The 12,578-nt window shown below is 41.2% G+C and overlaps 1 pseudogene; it reads left to right on the forward strand.

The window, feature by feature from the left end:
* The first annotated feature begins 806 nt into the window (after positions 1-806).
* LOC114027967 overlaps positions 807-12,578 on the forward strand; it is a 29,539-nt pseudogene continuing 17,767 nt past the window's right edge.

Genomic DNA, 12,578 nt, shown 5'->3' on the forward strand with positions numbered 1-12,578 from the left:
ACCATGGCCTTGGCAGAAGCATACTTCCAGTCAGCAAAATCCAACAGGAGGGTTTGGGTTCACTCAGAGAGCACTGTGTATTCAAATTCTGCCTCAAACACTTACTAGCTGTGTGACCTTGGGCAAGTCACTTAACCCACTTGCCTTCAGTTTCTTCATTTGTAAAATGAGCTGGAGAAGGAAATGGCAATCCAATCCAGTATTTTTACTAAGGAAACCCCAATGGAGTCCAGAAGAAAAACCAAGGAACTGAAGAGCTTCGAGGGGGAAAGGTCACAGAAGTCTCCAGAAATTGGGAGGGAGAGTGGTGAGGTTGTGTAATTCAAATTCTGACCCTTGACACTTCAGGTGAAGTGGTGGGGCCAGCTCAAACTGGCTCTTGTGAACTCATTGTCATATTTGCCCCTCTGAAATCAGAAAATGCTACAATTCAGGGCTTGATTTATTGTTTTGTTGATTGTCTAGAGTTAAGAAAGTGTTGGAAAAATGTTACTAATAGAGATTAAATTTAAGAATGAGTCATGGATACATTTGCTTGTTTGTTTTTGTTTTCCAGAGAGGTTGTTATTACACATTTACCAGCATATCCCTGTTGGATAGGTAGATTTTCAGACCTGTCTTTAGCCTTTAGGGATACAATCTAAATTTTTTTTCAAATATCTCTAAGACAAATTCTGACAAGGAAGTTTGTTAAGTAATCCTTAGCCCCAGTTTCCCTGGAGTGCCCTTTGATCCAATTCTTTTTTTATTAAAGGATAGGCCTGGGATCTGATTAAGCATAACCAGAGGGCTGTGCAGAGGGAAAGATGTAGAAGACTTCGCTGCTGCCCAAGGTCCTAACTTTGGGGGTCCTGGGCCTCCTGATTCAAGCCCCAGATGAGCAGCTCTGCCAGGCTGACGCAGAGCAGGGCGTAATTTCTGGGGGGACGTGGAAGGAGTCCTTTGATTTTCCCATTGGAGATATGGGGCTTGTGCATTGTTTTTTCTCTTGTTGCCCTCACTGACTGCTTGGGTGGGTGGGCTGGGGGTGATGGATTATTGCTAGTTTGATTTTAGGAGGCCAAAATCGTTTTGCTGCTGAGAAATTGATGTCCTCTCCATGTGTTATATAAAAAACCTCTTCTATCAGCTGTTGGTGGGGTGGGGAGAGAGGGACAGTTGAGTCATTTTCAAGGAGGTTGATAAGAGTGATCATTGGGGAGGATCTTTTTACGAGCTGGAAATAGTAGCTCTGCATTTGCATGAGAAAATGTGGCACAGCTTTTTTCTTTATTTTCTCTATCTTTCTTTTTTTCACAAGTAGTAGTTTATTTTTTCCAATTACATGTGAAGATAGTTTTCAACATCTATTTTTTATGAGATTTTGAGCTTCAAATTTTTTCTCCTCCCCTTCCGTCTCATTCTCCCCCAACAACATGGTAAGCAATCTGATATAGGTTATACGTTTGCAACAATGCAAACACATTTCCACATTAGTCATGTTGTGAAAAAAGAAACAGAACAAGAGGGAAAAGCCACAAAAAAAACAAAAACCAAAATAAAAAAAAGGGAAAATAGTATGCTTTGATCTGCATTCAGACTCCATAGTTCTTTCTCTGGACATGGATAGCATTTCCCATCATGAGTCTTTTGGAACTGTCTTGGATCATTCTATTGCTGAGAGGAGCTGAGTCATTCATAGTAGATCACTGCACAATGATGCTGGTACTGTGTACAATGTTCTCTTGGTTCTGTTCACTTCACTCAGCATCATTTCACATAAGTCTTTCCAGGTTTTTCTGAAATCTACCTGCTTATCATTTCTTAGTATTCCATTATATCTATTTGTCACAACTTGTTCAACCATTCCCAGACTGATGGACATTTCCTCAATTTCCAATTCTTTGCCACCACAAAAAGAAGTGCTATAAACATTTTTGCACATATCGGTTATTTCCCCTTTTTTGTGATCTCTTTGGGATACAGACCTACAAACAGTATTGCTGGATCACAGGGCATGCACATTTTTATAGCCCTTTGGGCATAGTTCCAAATAGTTCTCCATAATAGCTGGATGAGTTCACAACTCCACCAATAATGTATTAGTATCCCAATTTCACCACATCTTCTCCAATATTTATTATTCTCCTTTTCTTTCATATTAGCCAATCTGAGAGGTGTGAGGTGGTACCTCAGAGTTGTTTTAATTTGCATTTGTCTAATCAGTAGTGATTTAGAGCATTTTTTTTTGTATGGCTATAGATAGCTTTAATTTCTTCATCAGGAAACTGCCTATTCATATCCTTTGACCATTTATCAGTTGGGGAATGGCTTGTGTTCTGATAAATTTGACTCAGTTATCTATATATTTGAGAACTGAGGCCTTTATCAGAAATACTTGCTATAAAAATTGTTTCCCATCTTTCTGCTTTCCTTCTAATCTTGGTTGGGGTGGTTTGTTTGTGCTAACCCTTTTCAGTTTAATGTAGTCCAAAATGTAATCCATTTTGCATTTCATAAGGTTCTCTATATCTTGTTTGGTCAAAAATTCTTGCCTCCTCCATAGATCTGACAGGTAAGTTATTCCTTGCTCTACTAGTTTTCTTATGGTATCACATTTTATGTCTAAATCATGTACCCATTTTGACCTTTTCTTGGTATATGATGTGAGATGTTGGTCTATACCTAGTTTCTGACACACTAGTACCCAGGTTTCCCAGCCGTTTTTGTCAAACAGTGAGTTCTTATCCAAGAAGCTGGAGGCTTTGGGTTATTTCTTTATTTTCATCCTCCCAAACCACTATGATTATAGAGGAGAAACTGAAGCCCAGCTGATGTATGTTAAAGTCACTCCCAGGCATTTTATATCGGGCTATACTTTGATCTCCTTTGATAAAAGGGGAGTGCCAATATTTCAGAGGCACACCACCCTTGTCTTTTTGATCCAGGCGGAGTGTGATCTTGTGTCCTCATAGGTGAACCGTCTCTAGCTCTTGGGCTCAAGGACAGAGAGCTGGGAGAAATATTAAGGACCATTGAATTCAATGCCCTTTTCCCATTTCATCAAAGAGGAGAAACAGGCTTAGGGAAGGGAAAGGAATTGAATGTTCACACAGGCAGTAAAAGGGAGAGCTATGATTGAACCCCTATTCTCTAAGCCCAAATATAGTACTCTTTGCATCCAGCCTTATCATCTACTACTGTATTCATATTTGTTGTGTTGTTGTTCAGTTCTTTTTCAATTATATCCCAGTCTTGGTGACCCTATTTAGGGTTCTCTTGGCAAATATACTAGAATTGGTTTACCATTTCCTTCTCCAGCTCATTTTACAGATGAGGAAACTGATGACAAATAGGTTAAATAACTTGCCCAGGTAAATAGCTGAGGCTGGATTGGAACTCAGGAACATGAGTCTTCCTGACACATACATTGGGTTACAGCCCAATGTAACTACTTTTCATCTGCCTTTCTTCTCCTGCAGTTTCCTGTCCCCCTTCTTTGTCTACTGTCTTTCTCATGCCCACAAAGCACTTCCCTCAGTTTATTTCTGTTGAAGACTCTTCATTAAAGACCCAGCTTGGGCACTGCCACTTGTAGCAGAGCTTTTCCTGACTCTCCTCATATCTTTTCCTAGGTCTTTGCCAGGAACTCTCCTTTATACCTCTCCCTTGCACTCCTAGTTATTGGTGCACAGGTCTCTGGGAGAATTGAAATTCCTGTCATTTTATCCTCAATTCAGAACTGAGAGCATTGCTCATAGTAGATGCTTCTTAATCTTTACTCAGTTGGGTCATACTAATAAATTAGGGCACTGAATTTTAGCTCTATGCTTTCCTAAGCTGGGCTTAGGGTGGAATTGTTGGGGAGCAGTTGCTTTGATCTTGAACTTCAGGTTCCCAATGCTGGACAGCTCCTGAGTCAGTGGCTGAGCTGTCTAAAAGTACAAATGGCCCTTCTCTGGAGTAAGTTCTTCATCGCTGGAGATCTTTAAGGGAAATGAAAAGAATCATGGCAGAAATAGAAGGAGGCTTGTATTCCCATCTAATGAAAAAATGGTCGTGGTGGGGGATGTAAGGGGGCATTTGGAAATCATTTCAGCCCTTTGTCCTTGAGAATTTCTCTCCCTTTTGTTCACAGGGCATCATGCAGATGACCTCATCAGGACCACTGAGTATGGACAGATTCAAGGCACTCAAATCAGTATCAAGGGGATTGACAAAGTTGTCAATGTTTTCCTGGGAATCCCCTTTGCCAAACCCCCTGTGGGGTCCCTGAGGTTTTCTCCTCCACAATCACTAGATTCCTGGAGCAATGTGAGAGATGCGACTACTCATTCACCTGTGTAAGCACCTTTCTTTATTCTTTTCTTACCAGATAAGCATGGGGTGCCATCTTGTCTTATTCACATTTTGTCTTTGTGCTCTGCACACAGTAGACATTAGTTAAGTATTTGTTGAAGGAATGAATGTCCCCTGGGCTTCAAGGCCTCAAATTGCTTAATGATAGTAATTCACATTTATTTGGACTTTAGAGAATAACAGACTTCAGAAAAATATTGTGAGGTTGTTAGTAGACATATTGCTTCAGATGGGAAAACAAAGTCTAACAGAGATTAGAGGCAGCTGGGTGGCTCAGAGGATAGAATATTGAGTCTGGAATCACAAAAACCTGAGTTCAAATCTAGCCTCAGACACTTACTACCTGTGTGACCCTGGGCGAGTCACTTCACCCTGTTTGCTCTCAGTTTCCTCATCTGTAAAATGAGCAAGAGAATAAATGGCAAACTGTTCTAGTATATCTGGCAAGAAACCTCATATGGGTTAAGACAAGTAGGACACAACTGAACAACAACAGAGATTAAGTGACTCACCCAAGGACACAAAGCTAGAAAATAACAAAGCCAGGACTCACAGACTGATAGGCTCAGAAAGCTGGAGGTCACTGAATCTGACCCCTGGTTTTGTTTTTAAGCAATTTGATGCTTTTTTGCTTTGGAGACCACACTTATTGCCCATTCCACACCCCAGCCTCCCTCCTACCCCTCCAAAGTAATGGTCCTCTGTAACAAAGAAAATTCAACTGACACATTGGCCAGCGGTGGTGCTCTTGTTAAAAATGCCTCTAGTCATGGTCTGTCTTGGTCTAACTTAACATTCATCAATCTGCAGCAAGTTTTCTAAGTTCCTCACATTCATCCTCTTTTACAGTGCTATCACATTCCATGGCATTCACACACTGTGATGTGTTCAGCTACTCTAGTGTTGGTAATATCTATTTCCAGGTTTGTTTTTTTTTGTTTAAAAAATACTTTGTTTCCAACTTAACAATTTCCAACTAACCCAAACATTTCAATAAACAATGAACAAGAAAAAGGACTGTATAAGAAGTTGTGAAATGCTTGCAAGTCACTGCACTCTTGCCTGCCTCAGTTTCCTCATCTGTAAAATTGGGATAATAATAGCACCTACTTCTCAAGGTTATTGTGATGGTTAAATGATATCATGTTTGTAAAGTGCTTTACAAACCTCAAAGCACCCAATTATTACCATGTGATTCTATTTAGATCATTCATCTCTTATATTTTTCAGGTGTTTGCAGGATGTCACTCCCCTAGGAAAAATGGCAGTGGCCATGAAAGTGAACATCCCTATTCCCTCCAATTCTGAAGACCGTTTGTACCTCAATATCTATGTTCCTGACCACACAAAGGATGGGGACAGATTGCCGGTAAGCCAGATCCTAAGGCATGAGAACTCTGCATGACCTTGGAGGTCACCTAGTCCCATCAGCATGGGAACAGTCATCTTCTCCAAATATGTCTGACAAGTCATCTAGCCTTCCCTGAAGTTGTCCTGGACAGGGAGCTCACTACTCCTCAAGGCAATCAGCTCAACCCCTGGGCAAAAACTCACATGGTTAGCAAATGCTTCCTCCTATGAGGCTGAAATCTGCCTCCTTATACTTTCAAGGCATCTAGGTGGCCCAGAGGATAGAGTACCAGTCCTGGAGTTAAGAAAACTCATTTTTTTGAGTTAAAATTTGGCGTCAGACATTTACTAGCTGTATGACCCAGGGCAAGTCACCTCACCCTCTTTCCCTCAGTTTATTCATCTGTAAAATGAGCTAGAGAAGGAAATGGCAAACCACTCCAGTGTCTCTGCCAAGAAAACCCCAAATGGGGTCATGGAGAGTTGGGCATCCCTGAAAATGACTGAAATAACTTCAGGGTGTTGGATCCATCATCTGGATTGATATCAATTTCTGCTACAGGTTGTTATTGCTATAGGAAGAGAGTAAAACATTGAGAAAGTGTGACCTCCCAAACACTTCCTGATCCTGTCCAGGGCTAGCATCTCATTGCTGTAGGAAACTCTACTATATGGAAACTCTCCTATATGGAAACTCTCTCTGTTGATGAGGACAGGCACTTGTTTTGTAACTTAGAGACTTGGCTTGTCAGGTGCACTGAGAAACTAAGTAACTTTTTTGTGGTCACACATCTCATATGTGCCCAAGGCAGGACTTGAACGTAGACCTTCTCACTCTAAGGCTAACCCTCTATCATCTACACCAGGCTTCCTTACTTAAAATAAATGATAATGAAAAAAAAACTGCTCAACTGTTATCTGCCCATGAAGCCTTCTCTGAACTTCGACAAATCAGCATTCAACTCAACAACCGTTTCTGCAAGCCTGTAGCCCTTCTCATTACTGCTGGGGATACAAAGAGAGGTGGGTTTTCTCACACCTTAATGTTACCTTAATCTTATTTTGGATATCCCTTATGACAATAGAGACTATGTTGTTGTTCAGTAGGGTTTTTCAGTTGTGTCTGACTCTTCATGACCCCATTTGGGTTTTTTTTTTTTGACAAAGGTACTGGAGTGGTTTGCCACTTCCTCCTCCAGCTCATTTTACAGATGAGGAAACTGAGGCAACCAGGGTAAAGTGACTTGCCCAGGGTTACACAGCTCATAAGTGTTTGAGGCCATATTTGAACTCAGAAAGCTGAGTCTTCCTGACTCCAGGCCCAGCACTCTATCCACTATGCCACCTAGCTGGCCCAATACAGAATATAACAGTCTGTATTATGGTTTTTGGGTCCATATCCTATCCTTTCCCTCTAGTTGACTATGAGTACTTTGAGAACAGGGACCTGGCCTTACTGAAAATACCCATCCCAGAGCCTTGCATAGAGTAGGTGCTCAGGAAATGCATTGAATGAATGAATATACCACAAAATCAGGGCAAGTTCCTAAATATAGGATTATCACAGTTGTTTTCATAAAAGGAGTTTGGAGTTTGGAATACTCCAGGGCTTGGAGGATTTGAAGACTGGAGGAAATGCCACCCATGCTGGCCCTGCAAAGGGAAACAAGAAAATGAATTTCCATTGCTTCCAGGAGACAAAGGAGAACTTGGAAGGAAGGAGTGAGCTGGGATAGATGTCAGGTTGCCTGGGTGCATGGAGCAGAGAGCTTTTGTGTAAGAGAAACTGAGCTTGCTCAGGCAAAGCTCAGCAGGCCTGGGTTCAGATCAACTACACTAGAAAGAATCTGATCTTATAGTTTCCTTCATTGTTTGTGCCCTAAGGATTTATGTTTTGATTGGAGGTTGGGAGGGGAGATCGGTGTAGTAGCAACCAAACCACATAGTACAGTGAACAGAACATAGGATTTAGAGTGAAAATTCCTAAGGTCAAAGCCCAGCTCTGCCACTTACTAGCTTTATGAACTTCTACAACTTAACTTCTCTGGGCCTCAGTTTCCTCATCTGTCAAATAGGGGTGTTGCACTAGCCAGCCTCTAAAATCCTTTTTAGCTTCTACAACCTATGATCCAATGATCCCGCGTGACATAGAATTCCCGGGTACACAGTCATATACACCTTGATGATCACCTCAGGGAAGGAGGTCCAAAGCAAATCCACTTGTGTGATGGGCTCCCTGTTCTCTCCATGTACTCAGTTATTCACAGTAAAATATGCCCTCCCCATAGCCAGTGCATACTCTGGCTTTCTTCGTGCCCAGGATTTGGTCCATTTCATTTGCTCATATAGCTGCAATCTGTCTACTTCCTGATGCCCAAACATGTCTCCCATAGAATTCCAACCAGTCACTTGCTTCATTCCATAGAAGGGAAAAAATCTTCCCAAGCGAGTAAAAGCCCCTTCATGTCTCTGCACCTCCTAGGCATGGAGCACCCTAATCAACTGCCTAAAGGAACCATACAATGAAAACACCATAGAGTTATCTGAACAGTAACATTAGGCTCTCTCTTGTAATGTTAGTTATAGAAATTATAAGATCTTTTTCTTGCCTAGCATTTAACTCTTAGAATTATGCTCTATGGATTGACCTATTTGGTTCAGTGGATAGAACACTAGGCCTGGAGTTAGGAAGACCTGAGTTTAGATCTGCCCTCAGGCACTCATTAGCTCTGTCAGCCTCTGTTTGCCTTAATGTACTCAAGGAAGAAATGGCAAATCACTAGAGTATCTTTGCCAAGAAACCCCCATACAGCATCACAAAGGATTGGACAGAACTCAACAACAACATCATTAGGTTTTTAAGGAGACAATTTGATTTTTAACTCTTACTGGTTCTGGTTTTCTGAAGGTTTGTTCCCCCTGAAGCTTAGCCTTGGCTGAAAGTTATTTTGGTCTCCTATGTTGTAGTTGGGGTATCTTGTTTGGTGTCAGTGATATAAGATTGAAATGACATCCCTCCCTGCCCTACCCCTTCTCCACAATACAAATATAATGGGATGGATTAAACACAAGCTTATGAGCAGGAGATGGGTTAAAGTCTTTTAAAGAGGGGTTTTAATAAGTGGATACTTCTCCCTATAAGAAAAAAAGAAAAAAATTTGCTCTGATAACTTGGTTGTATATTTAAAAGGAATAGCAAATTGTACATAGTGGATATGCGTTTTCCTGTGCAATCATCTTTTTAATTATACTATGTTACAGAAATGCTTGTTTTATTCCATAAATTAATTTTTTAAAAAAAGAACTAATCCATAGCATAGCTTAGTGCTGGTAATCTATTCTAACAGCTTCTCTTGGCTTTGAGAGAGCAGCTACTGTTACATAGAAAGGTTCTCTGGGCCACAGTTGAAACATTCAAAAGATGATGTGACATAAAGAGCTTACTTCTCACAGTGCATCCTCTGTTGTCTGTTTGGGTCTGTGTCCCATAGAAGGGAGTCCTGCCTCCTTTCCCTGTTTCAGAGGGAACAAGGATCCTTTAGAAGAGGCTGTTTTGCCCCATGTGAATCTTTGGCAGTAGGAGAATCTTAGGAAGATTCTGCCAGGAAGATTCCAAGGAGGATCTGAACTGCCTCTGAGTCAGGTTAAGTGGGCTCTTACCTGAGATGCTCTGATGCATATACTGTCAGCTCTTGATGTACAGTATCTTGATAAATAAATTCACTCACATTTAGAGCTACTTTAATATTGGTCACAAGATAATATGGTACAGTATTCTCCTGTTGAGCAAGGGAGCGTCAGAGCCATGCTTGGTGGAATTTGTTCCTGTAAAGAAAACCATGTCTGATCCCTGCAGGTGATGGTGTGGATCCATGGTGGTGGTCTCGCTTTTGGCTCTGCTTCCATGTATGATGGTTCGATATTATCTACCTCCCAGAACGTGGTAGTGGTCACCATCCAGTACAGGCTGGGTGTCCTTGGCTTCTTCAGGTGAGATTTGTCCTCACTGAAATGTGAGTACAAGAATTTTTTCCTTGATGAATTTCCAGATCTCTGAGTGGTTGAATGATAATAAACATGAATTCCTGATTAGAAATCATATCTCTTGCTTTCCCTTGCCTTCCCCACAAGATAATCATGATATAGTAGAAAAAGCACTAGATTTGTGACCAGAGGACCCGATTTCTTTCTTCTTTTTTTTTTAGGCAATTGGGGTTAAGTGACTTGCCCAGGGTCACCCAGCTAGTAAGTGTCAAGTGTTTGGTCTGAGGCCGGATTTGAACTCAGGTCCTCCTGACTTCAGGGCTGGTGCTCTATCCACCGCGCCATCTAGCTGCCCCATAGAGGACCCAATTTCAAATTATATCCCTGCTTCTTATGACTAATAAATTCACTCCCTTGGCATCAGATTACAGATAGATAAATAGGTAGTTAGATGTATAAGTGGATGGATGGATGGATGGATGGACAGACTAACAGACAGATAAACCATTTATTAAGCAGTAGGCACTTTATTAAGTATGAGGGTTACCAAACAAGAAAACAAGATAGTCCTACTGTATTAACCTAACCCCAGCTTGCTGTACTACATAGTAATAAAGCTCATGATTACATTAGCTTTCCAAGTACTAATTTTGTATGATGTCTTACTCTAAAGCTATCTACCCTTTTCACTGTGCTCTCTGGAATGCTTGCTCCATAAGTAACAAACCTGTTTTCATCTTTAACCCTTTTTTTCCTTACCCCTTCTACCTACTTGTACTCACCAAAACCTGACATTTTTTCTGAGGACAAAGCTTTCCTGGTGACCATTCCTATCACTCTTTGCATTTTCACTCAAACCTCCATCACAAGAAAGCCAAAATACTCTTTGTTTCCCATTACCACTTCTAGGCTCTCACCTGACCACAATCATTCAGCAACTTCTCTTCCTTTGAGGTTCATTCAATCCATATTCATCACCCAATCAAGACTCTAGTAGCTGTTATTTACCATCCTCTGGGACACTCTCCTCCCTTTCTCAATGAGTTCAGTGCCTTGTTTCTGGTCTTTATCTCTTTCCCAACTCCCACCTTCATACTGAGGGACTTCAACATTCATCTTGATATTCCCTTCAACATTCTAACTCCCCAGTTCCTCAGTGTATTCATTTCTCACAACCTATTCCTCCACCCCACCTCAGCTAGATACAAAGATGGTAACACCCTTCATTTTACTCTGAATCATGAGTGTTCCACTTCTATGTTCATTTTCTCTGAAATTCCTCTATCTAGTTATAACTTCCTATCATTACACTAGATTCTCTGCTTTGTAAGTCCTAACCCTGTTCTTCATCTTCATCCTTGACCTTCAATCTCCCCACCCCTCAGTTCTTTCCCAGGCCATCACCCCTGCCTGGTTATACTCTCTTCCCTTCGCCATCTTAACCCTTTAGTGAACTGCTTCATTTTTATACTGACCTGTTATCTTATGACAAATCTTTCCCTGCCAAACGTCAGCCTTTGTTTTCTCCCATCACCCATTCCTTTTGCTCTTTTTGCATTCTGCTGAATGAAGATAGAGACAGACATGAAACCATGTTGCCTGTGTCCCAACAGGTTAATGTTACATAATCTTACCTTTGTCCTCACTGTGGCAAGGCAATCTTTCTGCATCTCTGTAATCAGTTCACTTTCTCACTCACCAGAGTGGCTTTTCTAAACCTTTTCATCCTTCCTCAAACTTCTCATGGCTCCTCCTCTCCTCACCATCTCAACTCAGAACCTTGCTTTCTATTTTTCTGAAAAAAAAAATGAGGCCATCCACTGAGCTCCCTCATATTCCCTCCTCTTTATCTCATATTGATCAGATGCTTTCTGTTACTATCTCCTCCTTTAACTCTTGTCTTACATGAGGAGGTGGACCTTTTCTTCACTAAGGCTAAGCTTTCTACACACACAAATGATCTAATTCCATTTAGTATTTTCCAGAAGATTACCCCTTGTATCATTCTCACTTTCACTATTTTTAATCTCTCTCTTTCTGTCTCTGTCTCTCTCTTTCTCTCTGTCTCTCTCTCTCTCTCTCTATCTCCCTGTAACAGTAAGGTGCTACGAGCTGTGCAGCACTTATAATTTATTTCATGGGTTTGAATCTGTACCCACAAAGACATGTTCACACTTTTCTAGCTTATAAATGATTTAATAATGATAATAATTATAAACATACATTCACATAAATGTGATACATATGATTATGCAATCTTAATAGCAAAGACTATTAACAGAAAGATAGAGAGATGAAGAAATACATCACCAATCCTAGGAAACACCAACTCCTGAACATCTGGCTGGGGGAGTCCTGTATCACAGCCGTCAAGGTCTCAGTTGGGAAAGTCCCTACAGCAGAGTGTCCTCTCCGAGGGAGACTCCCAAAGTCACTTTCCCAAGAAAGACCCTTTTTGTTATCCTTACACGAAGAAGGCAGGGAGCCAAAGAATAGGTGATTAATCCTAAGGACCTGAGAGTTTTGACCGAAACTCTCAGACCTCAAGAACAATCGTTGTTATGTCAAAAATGTCTCAGGTCAATACCCAGGAATTGGCAAAGTCCCTGGATGTTTTTAAGGAATAGTTCCCCAAGGTGGGTCTGGGTTGAAACAAATCCCAGAACAATACATTAGGGAAGTTCCTTGTCTCTTGGCTTGGACTGTGGATAGGGAAGATCTTATACATTAACCCTTAACTCTCCTTATTTCTCCCTTCCACACCTCCTCCCTGCTTCTGTACTACCTATACACCTGACCATGTCTCACCTGTGTTCTCAAAAAAACTTACTGATCCATCCATCCATCCATCCATCCATTCATCCATCCATCCATCCATCCATCCATCCATCCATCCATCCATCCAT

This window comes from Vombatus ursinus, unplaced genomic scaffold (assembly GCF_900497805.2).
Source record: "Vombatus ursinus unplaced genomic scaffold, bare-nosed wombat genome assembly UNPS02014864.1, whole genome shotgun sequence".
Taxonomy (NCBI): Eukaryota; Metazoa; Chordata; class Mammalia; order Diprotodontia; family Vombatidae; genus Vombatus; species Vombatus ursinus.